Below are 15,510 nucleotides of genomic sequence, written 5' to 3'. Positions count from 1 at the left end.
AGGAAGCATGAAAATCTAACCCAAATTAGCTTGCTTAGGCCTCAGAAAGTGCATAATTCAATTAAAAACAAAAGAAAAAGACTAGTGAAACTAGGCTAAGATGACTTGTCATCAGTACTCCTCACCCCGATTAAGGTTGTGTTTAGCTCCAGAGTCCATGAAAAATTCATTTTCGAGTAAAGAAAAACACCACAATTCTGGAGAGCACACTCATCACTCTTTAAATTGGAGGGTGTATCCTACACTAGAACTCACGTAAATTCGGATTTTCGAATTTGATGGTGTAAAATAAATTTTAATCGTGTACTCCTCACACCGATTAAGGTTGTGTTTAGCTCCGGAATCTATGCAAAATTCATTTTTAAGTAAAGAAAAATACCACAAGTCTAGAGAGCACACTCATCGCTCTTTAAGTTGGAGATTGTATCCTACACTAGAACCCATGTAAACTAGCGTTTTCGAATTTAATGGGAGTAAAAGATATTTTAATCGTGTACTCCTCACCTCGATTAAGGTTATGTTTAGCTTCGGAGTCCATGCAAAATTTATTTCAAAGGAAAGAAAAATACCACAAGTCTGGAGAGCACACTCGTCGCTCTTTAAATTGGAGAGTGTATCTACACAAGAACTCACGTAAATTAGGGTTTTCGAATTTAATGGGAGTAAAGTATATTTTAATCGAGTACTCCTCACCCCAATTAAGGTTGTGTTTAGCTCCGGCGTCCATGCAAAATTCATTTTCGAGGATAGAAAAATATTACAAGTCTGGAGAGCACACTCATCGCTCTTTAAGTTGGAGGGTGTATCCTACACTAGAACTCATGTAAATTAGGGTTTTTGAATATGATAGGAGTAAAATATATTTTAATCGTGTACTCCTCACCCCGATTAAGGTTGTGTTTAGCTCTGGAGTTTATGCAAAATTCATTTTTGAGTAAAGAAAAATACCACAAGTCTGGAGAGCACACTCATCGCTCTTTAAGTTGGAGGTTGTATCCTACAATAGAACTCATGTAAATTAGGGTTTTCGAATTTAATGGGAGTAAAATATATTTTAATCGTATACTCCTCACCCCGATTAAGGTTGTGTTTAGCTCTGGAGTCTATGCAAAATTCATTTTTGAGTAAAGAAAAATACCACAAGTCCGGAGAGCACACTCATCGCTCTTTAAGTTGGAGGTTGTATCCTACACTAGAACTCATGTAAATTAGGGTTTTCGAATTTAATGGGAGTAAAATATATTTTAATCGTATACTCCTCACCCCGATTAAGGTTGTGTTTAGCTCCGGAGTTTATGCAAAATTCATTTTTGAGTAAAGAAAAATACCACAAGTCTGGAGAGCACACTCATCGCTCTTTAAGTTGGAGGGTGTATCCTACACTAGAACTCATGTAAATTAGGGTTTTCGAATTTAATAGGAGTAAAATATATTTTAATCGTGTATTCCTCACCCCGATTAAGGTTGTGTTTAGCTCCGGAGTCTATGCAAAATTTATTTCAAAGGAAAGAAAAATACCACAATTCTGGAGAGCACACTCATCGCTCTTTAAATTGGAGAGTGTATCCTACACAAGAACTCACGTAAATTAGGGTTTTCGAATTTAATGGGAGTAAAATATATTTTAATCGAGTACTCCTCACCCCGATTAAGGTTGTGTTTAGCTCTGGCGTCCATGCAAAATTCATTTTCGAGGATAGAAAAATACTACAAGTCTGGAGAGCACACTCATCGCTCTTTAAGTTGGAGGGTGTATCCTACACTAGAACTCATGTAAATTAGGGTTTTCGAATTTAATAGGAGTAAAATATATTTTAATCGTGTACTCCTCACCTCGATTAAGGTTGTGTTTAGCTCCAGCGTCCATGCAAAATTCATTTTCGTGGATAGAAAAATACTACAAGTCTGGAGAGCACACTCATCGCTCATTAAGTTGGAGGTTGTATCCTACACTAGAACCCATGTAAATTAGGGTTTTCGAATTTAATGGGAGTAAAAGATATTTTAATCGTGTACTCCTCACCTCGATTAAGTTTGTGTTTAGCTTCGGAGTCCATGCAAAATTTATTTCAAAGGAAAGAAAAATACCACAAGTCTGGAGAGCACACTCATCGCTCTTTAAATTGGAGAGTGTATCCTACACAAGAACTCACGTAAATTAGGGTTTTCGAATTTAACGGGAGTAAAATATATTTTAATCGAGTACCCCTCACCCCGATTAAGGTTGTGTTTAGCTCCGGCGTCCATGCAAAATTCATTTCCGAGGATAGAACAATACTACAAGTCTGGAGAGCACACTCATCGCTCTTTAAGTTGGAGGGTGTATCCTACACTAGAACTCATGTAAATTAGCGTTTTCGAATTTAATAGGAGTAAAATATATTTTAATCGTGTACTCCTCACCCCGATTAAGGTTGTGTTTAGCTCCGGAGTCTATGCAAAATTCATTTTTGAGTAAAGAAAAATACCACAAGTCTGGAGAGCAAACTCATCGCTCTTTAAGTTGGAGGTTGTGTCCTACACTAGAACTCATGTAAATTAGGGTTTTCGAATTTAATTGGAGTAAAAGATATTTTAATCGTGTACTCCTCACCTCGATTACGGTTGTGTTTATTTTCGGAGTCCATGCAAAATTTATTTCAAAGGAAAGAAAAATACCACAAGTCTGGAGAGCACACTCATCGCTCTTTAAATTGGAGGGTGTATCCTACACTAGAACTCACGTAAATTAGGGTTTTCGAATTTAATGGGAGTAAAATATATTTTAATCGTATACTCCTCACCGCGATTAAGGTTGTGTTTAGCTCCGGCGTCCATGCAAAATTCATTTTCGAGGATAGAAAAATACCACAAGTCTGGAGAGCACACTCATCGCTCTTTAAGTTGGAGGGTGTATCCTACACTAGAACTCATGTAAATTAGGGTTTTCGAATTTAATGGGGGTAAAATATATTTTAATCGTGTACTCCTCACCTCGATTAAGGTTGTGTTTAGCTCCGGAGTCCATGAAAAATTCATTTTCGAGGATAGAAAATACTACAAGTCTGGAGAGCACACTCATCGCTCTTTAAGTTGGAGGGTGTATCATACACTAGAACTCATGTAAATTAGGGTTTTCGAATTTAATGGGAGTAAAATATATTTTAATCGTGTACTCCTCACCCCGATTAAGGTTGTGTTTAGCTCCGGAGTCTATGCAAAATTCATTTTTGAGTAAAGAAAAATACCACAAGTCTGGAGAGCACATTCATCGCTCTTTAAGTTGGAGGTTGTATCCTACACTAGAACTCATGTAAATTAGGGTTTTCGAATTTAATGGAAGTAAAAGATTTTTTAATCGTGTACTCCTCACCTCGATTAAGGTTGTTTTTAGCTTCGGAGTCCATGCAAAATTTATTTCAAAGGAAACAAAAATACCACAAGTCTGGAGAGCACACTCATCACTCTTTAAATTGGAGGGTGTATCCTACACTAGAACTCAGGTAAATTAGAGTTTTCGAATTTAATGGGAGTAAAAGATATTTTAATCGTGTACTCCTCACCTCGATTACGGTTGTGTTTAGTTCGGAGTCCATGCAAAATTTATTTCAAAGGAAAGAAAAATACCACAAGTCTGGAGAGCACACTCATCGCTCTTTAAATTGGAGGGTGTATCCTACACTAGAACTCACGTAAATTAGGGTTTTCGAATTTAATGGGAGTAAAATATATTTTAATCGTGTACTCCTCACCGCGATTAAGGTTGTGTTTAGCTCCGGCGTCCATGCAAAATTCATTTTCGAGGATAGAAAAATACCACAAGTCTGGAGAGCACACTCATCGCTCTTTAAGTTGGAGGGTGTATCCTACACTAGAACTCGTGTAAATTAGGGTTTTCGAATTTAATGGGAGTAAAATATATTTTAATCGTGTACTCCTCACCCCGATTAAGGTTGTGTTTAGCTCCGGAGTCTATGCAAAATTCATTTTTGAGTAAAGAAAAATACCACAAGTCTGGAGAGCACACTCATCGCTCTTTAAGTTGGAGGTTGTGTCCTACACTAGAACTCCTGTAAATTAGGGTTTTCGAATTTAATGGAAGTAAAAGATATTTTAATCGTGTACTCCTCACCTCGATTAAGGTTGTTTTTAGCTTCGGAGTCCATGCAAAATTTATTTCAAAGGAAACAAAAATACCACAAGTCTGGAGAGCACACTCATCACTCTTTAAATTGGAGGGTGTATCCTACACTAGAACTCAGGTAAATTAGAGTTTTCGAATTTAATGGGAGTAAAAGATATTTTAATCGTGTACTCCTCACCTCGATTACGGTTGTGTTTAGTTTCGGAGTCCATGCAAAATTTATTTCAAAGGAAAGAAAAATACCACAAGTCTGGAGAGCACACTCATCGCTCTTTAAATTGGAGGGTGTATCCTACACTAGAACTCACGTAAATTAGGGTTTTCGAATTTAATGGGAGTAAAATATATTTTAATCGTGTACTCCTCACCGCGATTAAGGTTGTGTTTAGCTCCGGCGTCCATGCAAAATTCATTTTCGAGGATAGAAAAATACCACAAGTCTGGAGAGCACACTCATCGCTCTTTAAGTTGGAGGGTGTATCCTACACTAGAACTCGTGTAAATTAGGGTTTTCGAATTTAATGGGAGTAAAATATATTTTAATCGTGTACTCCTCACCCCGATTAAGGTTGTGTTTAGCTCCGGAGTCTATGCAAAATTCATTTTTGAGTAAAGAAAAATACCACAAGTCTGGAGAGCACATTCATCGCTCTTTAAGTTGGAGGTTGTATCCTACACTAGAACTCATGTAAATTAGGGTTTTCGAATTTAATGGAAGTAAAAGATATTTTAATCGTGTACTCCTCACCTCGATTAAGGTTGTTTTTAGCTTCGGAGTCCCTGCAAAATTTATTTCAAAGGAAAAAAAATACCACAAGTCTGGAGAGCACACTCATCACTCTTTAAATTGGAGGGTGTATCCTACACTAGAACTCAGGTAAATTAGAGTTTTCGAATTTAATGGGAGTAAAATATATTTTAATCGTGTACTCCTCACCCCGATTAAGGTTGTGTTTAGCTCCAGCATCCATGCAAAATTCATTTTCGAGGTTAGAGAAATACCACAAGTCTGGAGAGCACACTCATCGCTCTTTAAATTGGAGTGTGTATCCTACACTAGAACTCAGGTAAATTAGAGTTTTCGAATTTAATGGGAGTAAAATATATTTTAATCGTGTACTGCTCACCCCGATTAAGGTTGTGTTTAGCTCCGAAGTCCATGCAAAATTCATTTTCGAGTAAAGAAAAATACCACAATTCTGGAGAGCACACTCATCACTCTTTAAATTGGAGAGTGTATCCTACACTAGAACTCACGTAAATTAGGGTTTTCAAATTTGATGGGGGTAAAATAAATTTTAATCGTGTACTCCTCACTATGATTAAGGTTGTGTTTAGCTCCGGAGTCCATGCAAAATTCATTTTTGAGTAAAGAAAAATACCACAAGTCTGGAGAGCACACTCATCGCTCTTTATGTTGGAGGTTGTATCGTACACTAGAACTCATGTAAATTAGGGTTTTCGAATTTAATGGGAGTAAAATATATTTTAATCGTGTACTCCTCACCACGATTAAGGTTGTGTTTAGCTCCGGAGTCCATGCAAAATTCATTTTCGAGCAAAGAAAAATACCACAAGTCTGGAGAGCACACTCATCGCTCATTAAGTTGGAGGTTGTAACCTACACTAGAACCCATGTAAATTAGGGTTTTCGAATTTAATGGGAGTAAAATATATTTTAATCGTGTACTCCTCACCTCGATTAAGGTTGTGTTTAGCTTCGGAGTCCATGCAAAATTTATTTCAAAGGAAAGAAAAATACCACAAGTCTGGAGAGCACACTCATCGCTCTTTAAATTGGAGAGTGTATCCTACACAAGAACTCACATAAATTAGGGTTTTCGAATTTAATGGGAGTAAAATATATTTTAATCGAGTACTCCTCACCCCGATTAAGGTTGTGTTTAGCTCCGGCGTCCATGCAAAATTCATTTTCGAGGATAGAAAAATACTACAAGTCTGGAGAGCACACTCATCGCTCTTTAAGTTGGAGGGTGTATCCTACACTAGAACTCATGTAAATTAGGGTTTTCAAATTTAATAGGAGTAAAATATATTTTAATCGTGTACTCCTCACCCCGATTCAGGTTGTGTTTAGCTCCGGAGTCTATGCGAAATTCATTTTTGAGTAAAGAAAAATACCACAAGTCTGGAGAGCACACTCATCGCTCTTTAAGTTGGAGGTTGTATCCTACACTAGAACTCATGTAAATTAGGGTTTTCGAATTTAATGGGAGTAAAAGATATTTTAATCGTGTACTCCTCACCTCGATTAAGGTTGTGTTTAGCTCGGAGTCCATGCAAAATTTATTTCAAAGGAAAGAAAAATACCACAAGTCTGGAGAGCACACTCATCGCTCTTTAAATTGGAGAGTGTATCCTACACAAGAACTCACGTAAATTAGGGTTTTCGAATTTAATGGGAGTAAAATATATTTTAATCGAGTACTCCTCACCCCGATTAAGGTTGTGTTTAGCTCCGGCGTCCATGCAAAATTCATTTTCGAGGATAGAAAAATACTACAAGTCTGGAGAGCACACTCATCGCTCATTAAGTTGGAGGTTGTAACCTAAACTAGAACCCATGTAAATTAGGGTTTTCGAATTTAATGGGAGTAAAAGATATTTTAATCGTGTACTCCTCACCTCGATTAAGGTTGTGTTTAGCTTCGGAGTCCATGCAAAATTTATTTCAAAGGAAAGAAAAATACCACAAGTCTGGAGCGCACACTCATCGCTCTTTAAATTGGAGAGTGTATCCTACACAAGAACTCACATAAATTAGGGTTTTCGAATTTAATGGGAGTAAAATATATTTTAATCGAGTACCCTCACCCCGATTAAGGTTGTGTTTAGCTCCGGCGTCCATGCAAAATTCATTTTCGAGGATAGAAAAATACTACAAGTCTGGAGAGCACACTCATCGCTCTTTAAGTTGGAGGGTGTATCCTACACTAGAACTCATGTAAATTAGGGTTTTCGAATTTAATAGGAGTAAAATATATTTTAATCGTGTACTCCTCACCCCGATTCAGGTTGTGTTTAGCTCCGGAGTCTATGCGAAATTCATTTTGAGTAAAGAAAAATACCACAATCTGGAGAGCACACTCATCGCTCTTTAAGTTGGAGGTTGTATCCTACACTAGAACTCATGCAAATTAGGGTTTTCGAATTTAATGGGAGTAAAAGATATTTTAATTGTGTACTCCTCACCTCGATTAAGGTTGTGTTTAGCTTCGGAGTCCATGCAAAATTTATTTCAAAGGAAAGAAAAATACCACAAGTCTGGAGAGCACACTCATCGCTCTTTAAATTGGAGAGTGTATCCTACACAAGAACTCACGTAAATTAGGGTTTTCGAATTTAATGGGAGTAAAATATATTTTAATCGAGTACTCCTCACCCCGATTAAGGTTGTGTTTAGCTCCGGCGTCCATGCAAAATTCATTTTCGAGGATAGAAAAATACTACAAGTCTGGAGAGCACACACATCGCTCTTTAAGTTGGAGGGTGTATCCTACACTAGAACTCATGTAAATTAGGATTTTCGAATTTAATAGGAGTAAAATATATTTTAATCGTGTACTCCTCACCCCGATTCAGGTTGTGTTTAGCTCCGGAGTCTATGCAAAATTCATTTTTGAGTAAAGAAAAATACCACAAGTCTGGAGAGCACACTCATCGCTCTTTAAGTTGGAGGGTGTATCCTACACTAGAACTCATGTAAATTAGGGTTTTCGAATTTAATGGGGGTAAAATATATTTTAATCATGTACTCCTCACCTCGATTAAGTTTGTGTTTAGCTCCGGAGTCCATGAAAAATTCATTTTCGAGGATAGAAAATACTACAAGTCTGGAGAGCACACTCATCGCTCTTTAAGTTGGAGGGTGTATCATACACTAGAACTCATGTAAACTAGGGTTTTCGAATTTAATGGGAGTAAAATATATTTTAATCGTGTACTCCTCACCCCGATTAAGGTTGTGTTTAGCTCCGGAGTCTATGCAAAATTCATTTTTGAGTAAAGAAAAATACCACAAGTCTGGAGAGCACATTCATCGCTCTTTAAGTTGGAGGTTGTATCCTACACTAGAACTCATGTAAATTAGGGTTTTCGAATTTAATGGAAGTAAAAGATATTTTAATCGTGTACTCCTCACCTCGATTAAGGTTGTTTTTAGCTTCGGAGTCCATGCCAAATTTATTTCAAAGGAAACAAAAATACCACAAGTCTGGAGAGCACACTCATCACTCTTTAAATTGGAGGGTGTATCCTACACTAGAACTCAGGTAAATTAGAGTTTTCGAATTTAATGGGAGTAAAATATATTTTAATCGTGTACTCCTCACCCCGATTAAGGTTGTGTTTAGCTCCAGCATCCATGCAAAATTCATTTTCGAGGTAGAAAATACCACAAGTCTGGAGAGCACACTCATCGCTCTTTAAATTGGAGGGTGTATCCTACACTAGAACTCAGGTAAATTAGAGTTTTCGAATTTAATGGGAGTAAAATATATTTTAATCGTGTACTGCTCACCCCGATTAAGGTTGTGTTTAGCTCCGAAGTCCATGCAAAATTCATTTTCGAGTAAAGAAAAATACCACAATTCTGGAGAGCACACTCATCACTCTTTAAATTGGAGAGTGTATCCTACACTAGAACTCACGTAAATTAGGGTTTTCAAATTTGATGGGGGTAAAATAAATTTTAATCGTGTACTTCTCACTATGATTAAGGTTGTGTTTAGCTCCGGAGTCCATGCAAAATTCATTTTGAGTAAAGAAAAATACCACAAGTCTGGAGAGCACACTCATCGCTCTTTAAGTTGGAGGTTGTATCGTACACTAGAACTCATGTAAATTAGGGTTTTCGAATTTAATGGGAGTAAAATATATTTTAATCGTGTACTCCTCACCCCGATTAAGGTTGTGTTTAGCTCCGGAGTCCATGCAAAATTCATTTTCGAGCAAAGAAAAATACCACAATTCTGGAGAGCACACACATCGCTCTCAAAATTAGAGGGTGTATCCTACACTAGAACTCACGTAAATTAGGGTTTTCGAATTTAATGGGAGTAAAATATATTTTAATCGTGTTCTCCTCACACCGATTAAGGTTGTGTTTAGCTCCGGAGTCTATGCAAAATTCATTTTTGAGTAAAGAAAAATACCCCAAGTCTGGAGAGCACACTCATCGCTCATTAAGTTGGAGGTTGTAACCTACACTAGAACCATGTAAATTAGGGTTTTCGAATTTAATGGGAGTAAAAATATTTTAATCGTGTACTCCTCACCTCGATTAAGGTTGTGTTTAGCTTCGGAGTCCATGCAAAATTTATTTCAAAGGAAAGAAAAATACCACAAGTCTGGAGAGCACACTCATCGCTCTTTAAATTGGAGAGTGTATCCTACAAAAGAACTCACATAAATTAGGGTTTTCGAATTTAATGGGAGTAAAATATATTTTAATCGAGTACTCCTCACCCCGATTAAGGTTGTGTTTAGCTCCGGCGTCCATGCAAAATTCATTTTCGAGGATAGAAAAATACTACAGGTCTGGAGAGCACACTCATCGCTCTTTAAGTTGGAGGGTGTATCCTACACTAGAACTCATGTAAATTAGGGTTTTCGAATTTAATAGGAGTAAAATATATTTTAATCGTGTACTCCTCACCCCGATTCAGGTTGTGTTTAGCTCCGGAGTCTATGCGAAATTCATTTTTGAGTAAAGAAAAATACCACAAGTCTGGAGAGCACACTCATCGCTCTTTAAGTTGGAGGTTGTATCCTACACTAGAACTCATGTAAATTAGGGTTTTCGAATTTAATGGGAGTAAAAGATATTTTAATCGTGTACTCCTCACCTCGATTAAGGTTGTGTTTAGCTTCGGAGTCCATGCAAAATTTATTTCAAAGGAAAGAAAAATACCACAAGTCTGGAGAGCACACTCATCGCTCTTTAAATTGGAGAGTGTATCCTACACAAGAACTCACGTAAATTAGGGTTTTCGAATTTAATGGGAGTAAAATATATTTTAATCGAGTACTCCTCACCCCGATTAAGGTTGTGTTTAGCTCCGGCATCCATGCAAAATTCATTTTCGAGGATAGAAAAATACTACAAGTCTGGAGAGCACACTCATCGCTCTTTAAGTTGGAGGGTGTATCCTACACTAGAACTCATGTAAATTAGGATTTTCGAATTTAATAGGAGTAAAATATATTTTAATCGTGTACTCCTCACACCGATTAAGGTTGTGTTTAGCTCCGGAGTCTATGCAAAGTTCATTTTTGAGTAAAGAAAAATACCCCAAGTCTGGAGAGCACACTCATCGCTCATTAAGTTGGAGGTTGTAACCTACACTAGAACCCATGTAAATTAGGGTTTTCGAATTTAATGGGAGTAAAAGATATTTTAATCGTGTACTCCTCACCTCGATTAAGGTTGTGTTTAGCTTCGGAGTCCATGCAAAATTTATTTCAAAGGAAAGAAAAATACCACAAGTCTGGAGAGCACACTCATCGCTCTTTAAATTGGAGAGTGTATCCTACACAAGAACTCACATAAATTAGGGTTTTCGAATTTAATGGGAGTAAAATATATTTTAATCGAGTACTCCTCACCCCGATTAAGGTTGTGTTTAGCTCCGGCGTCCATGCAAAATTCATTTTCGAGGATAGAAAAATACTACAAGTCTGGAGAGCACACTCATCGCTCTTTAAGTTGGAGGGTGTATCCTACACTAGAACTCATGTAAATTAGGGTTTTCGAATTTAATAGGAGTAAAATATATTTTAATCGTGTACTCCTCACCCCGATTCAGGTTGTGTTTAGCTCCGGAGTCTATGCGAAATTCATTTTTGAGTAAAGAAAAATACCACAAGTCTGGAGAGCACACTCATCGCTCTTTAAGTTGGAGGTTGTATCCTACACTAGAACTCATGTAAATTAGGGTTTTCGAATTTAATGGGAGTAAAAGATATTTTAATCGTGTACTCCTCACCTCGATTAAGGTTGTGTTTAGCTTCGGAGTCCATGCAAAATTTATTTCAAAGGAAAGAAAAATACCACAAGTCTGGAGAGCACACTCATCGCTCTTTAAATTGGAGAGTGTATCCTACACAAGAACTCACGTAAATTAGGGTTTTCGAATTTAATGGGAGTAAAATATATTTTAATCGAGTACTCCTCACCCCGATTAAGGTTGTGTTTAGCTCCGGCGTCCATGCAAAATTCATTTTCGAGGATAGAAAAATACTACAAGTCTGGAGAGCACACTCATCGCTCTTTAAGTTGGAGGGTGTATCCTACACTAGAACTCATGTAAATTAGGATTTTCGAATTTAATAGGAGTAAAATATATTTTAATCGTGTACTCCTCACCCCGATTCAGGTTGTGTTTATCTCCGGAGTCTATGCAAAATTCATTTTTGAGTAAAGAAAAATACCACAAGTCTGGAGAGCACACTCATCGCTCTTTAAGTTGGAGGTTGTATCCTACACTAGAACTCATGTAAATTAGGGTTTTCGAATTTAATGGGAGTAAAAGATATTTTAATCGTGTACTCCTCACCTCGATTAAGGTTGTGTTTAGCTTCGGAGTCCATTAAAATATCTTTTACTCCCATTAAATTCGAAAACCCTAATTTACATGAGTTCTAGTGTAGGATACAATCTCCAACTTAAAGAGCGATGAATGTGCTCTCCAGACTTGCGGTATTTTTCTTTACTCAAAAATGAATTTTGCATAGACTCCGGAGCTAAACACAACCTTAATCGGGGTGAGGAGTACACGATTAAAATTTATTTTACTCCCATCAAATTCAAAAGCCCTAATTTACATGAGTTCTAGTATATGATACACCCTCCAACTTAAAGAGCGATGAGTGTGCTCTCCAGACTTGTAGTATTTTCTATCCTCGAAAATTAATTTTGCATGAACGCCGGAGCTAAACACAACCTTAATCGGGGTGAGGAGTACACGATTAAAATATATTTTACACCCATTAAATTCGAAAACCCTAATTTACGTGAGTTCTAGTGTAGGATACACCCTCCAATTTTGAGAGCGATGAGTGTGCTCTCCAGAGTTGTGGTATTTTTCTTTACTAGAAAATGAATTTTGCATGGACTCCGGAGCTAAACACAACCTTAATCGGGGTGAGGAGTACACGATTAAAATATATGTTACTCCCATTAAATTCGAAAACCCTAATTTACATGAGTTCTAGTGTAGGATACACCCTCCAACTTAAAGAGCGATGAGTGTGCTCTCCAGACTTGTGGTATTTTTCTATCCTCGAAAATGAATTTTGCATGGACGCTGGAGCTAAACACAACCTTAATCGAGATGATGAGTACACGATTAAAATATATTTTACTCCCATTAAATTCGAAAACCCTAATTTACGTGAGTTCTAGTGTAGGATACACCCTCCAATTTTGAGAGCGATGAGTGTGCTCTCCAGACTTGTGGTATTTTTCTTTGCTCGAAAATGAATTTTGCATTGACTCCGGAGCTAAACACAACCTTAATCGTGGTGAGGAGTACACGATTAAAATATATTTTACTCCCATTAAATTCGAAAACCCTAATTTACATGAGTTCTAGTGTACGATACAACCTCCAACTTAAAGAGCGATGAGTGTGCTCTCCAGACTTGTGGTATCTTTCTTTACTCAAAAATGAATTTTGCATGGACTCCGGAGCTAAACGCAACCTTAATCGTAGTGAGGAGTACACGATTAAAATTTATTTTACCCCCATCAAATTTGAAAACCCTAATTTACGTGAGTTCTAGTGTAGGATACACTCTCCAATTTAAAGAGTGATGAGTGTGCTCTCCAAAATTGTGGTATTTTTCTTTACTAGAAAATGAATTCTGCATGGACTCCGGAGCTAAACACAACCTTAATCGGGGTGAGCAGTACACGATTAAAATATATTTTACTCCCATTAAATTCGAAAAGGCTAATTTACCTGAGTTCTAGTGTAGGATAGACCCTCCAATTTAAAGAGCGATGAGTGTGCTCTCCAGACTTGTGGTATTTTTCTAACCTCGAAAATGAATTTTGCATGGATGCTGGAGCTAAACACAACCTTAATCGGGGTGAGGAGTACACGATTAAAATATATTTTACTCCCATTAAATTCGAAAACTCTAATTTACCTGAGTTCTAGTGTAGGATTCACCCTCCAATTTAAAGAGCGATGAGTGTGCTCTCCAGACTTGTGGTATTTTTCTTTCCTTTGAAATAAATTTTGCATGGACTCCGAAGCTAAACACAACCTTAATCGAGGTGAGGAGTACACGATTAAAATATCTTTTACTCCCATTAAATTCGAAAACCCTAATTTACATGAGTTCTAGTGTAGGATACAACCTCCAACTTAAAGAGCGATGAATGTGCTCTCCAGACTTGTGGTATTTTTCTTTACTCAAAAATGAATTTTGCATAGACTCCGGAGCTAAACACAACCTTAATCGGGGTGAGGAGTACACGATTAAAATTTATTTTACTCCCATCAAATTCAAAAACCCTAATTTACATGAGTTCTAGTGTATGATACACCCTCCAACTTAAAGAGCGATGAGTGTGCTCTCCAGACTTGTAGTATTTTCTATCCTCGAAAATTAATTTTGCATGGACGCCGGAGCTAAACACAACCTTAATCGGGGTGAGGAGTACACGATTAAAATATATTTTACACCCATTAAATTCGAAAACCCTAATTTACGTGAGTTCTAGTGTAGGATACACCCTCCAATTTTGAGAGCGATGAGTGTGCTCTCCAGAGTTGTGGTATTTTTCTTTACTAGAAAATGAATTTTGCATGGACTCCGGAGCTAAACACAACCTTAATCGGGGTGAGGAGTACACGATTAAAATATATGTTACTCCCATTAAATTCGAAAACCCTAATTTACATGAGTTCTAGTGTAGGATACACCCTCCAACTTAAAGAGCGATGAGTGTGCTCTCCAGACTTGTGGTATTTTTCTATCCTCGAAAATGAATTTTGCATGGACGCTGGAGCTAAACACAACCTTAATCGAGATGAGGAGTACACGATTAAAATATATTTTACTCCCATTAAATTCGAAAACCCTAATTTACGTGAGTTCTAGTGTAGGATACACCCTCCAATTTTGAGAGCGATGAGTGTGCTCTCCAGACTTGTGGTATTTTTCTTTGCTCGAAAATGAATTTTGCATTGACTCCGGAGCTAAACACAACCTTAATCGTGGTGAGGAGTACACGATTAAAATATATTTTACTCCCATTAAATTCGAAAACCCTAATTTACATGAGTTCTAGTGTACGATACAACCTCCAACTTAAAGAGCGATGAGTGTGCTCTCCAGACTTGTGGTATCTTTCTTTACTCAAAAATGAATTTTGCATGGACTCCGGAGCTAAACGCAACCTTAATCGTAGTGAGGAGTACACGATTAAAATTTATTTTACCCCCATCAAATTTGAAAACCCTAATTTACGTGAGTTCTAGTGTAGGATACACTCTCCAATTTAAAGAGTGATGAGTGTGCTCTCCAAAATTGTGGTATTTTTCTTTACTAGAAAATGAATTCTGCATGGACTCCGGAGCTAAACACAACCTTAATCGGGGTGAGCAGTACACGATTAAAATATATTTTACTCCCATTAAATTCGAAAAGGCTAATTTACCTGAGTTCTAGTGTAGGATACACCCTCCAATTTAAAGAGCGATGAGTGTGCTCTCCAGACTTGTGGTATTTTTCTAACCTCGAAAATGAATTTTGCATGGATGCTGGAGCTAAACACAACCTTAATCGGGGTGAGGAGTACATGATTAAAATATATTTTACTCCCATTAAATTCGAAAACTCTAATTTACCTGAGTTCTAGTGTAGGATTCACCCTCCAATTTAAAGAGCGATGAGTGTGCTCTCCAGACTTGTGGTATTTTTCTTTCCTTTGAAATAAATTTTGCATGGACTCCGAAGCTAAACACAACCTTAATCGAGGTGAGGAGTACACGATTAAAATATCTTTTACTCCCATTAAATTCGAAAACCCTAATTTACATGAGTTTTAGTGTAGGATACACCCTCCAACTTAAAGAGCGATGAGTGTGCTCTCCAGACTTGTGGTATTTTTCTATCCTCGAAAATGAATTTTGCATGGACGCTGGAGCTAAACACAACCTTAATCGAGATGAGGAGTACACGATTAAAATATATTTTACTCCCATTAAATTCGAAAACCCTAATTTACGTGAGTTCTAGTGTAGGATACACCCTCCAATTTTGAGAGCGATGAGTGTGCTCTCCAGACTTGTGGTATTTTTCTTTGCTCGAAAATGAATTTTGCATTGACTCCGGAGCTAAACACAACCTTA

Source organism: Arachis hypogaea, chromosome 4 (assembly GCF_003086295.3).
Source record: "Arachis hypogaea cultivar Tifrunner chromosome 4, arahy.Tifrunner.gnm2.J5K5, whole genome shotgun sequence".
Classification (NCBI taxonomy): domain Eukaryota; kingdom Viridiplantae; phylum Streptophyta; class Magnoliopsida; order Fabales; family Fabaceae; genus Arachis; species Arachis hypogaea.
Note: the sequence above shows the minus strand (reverse complement) of the source record.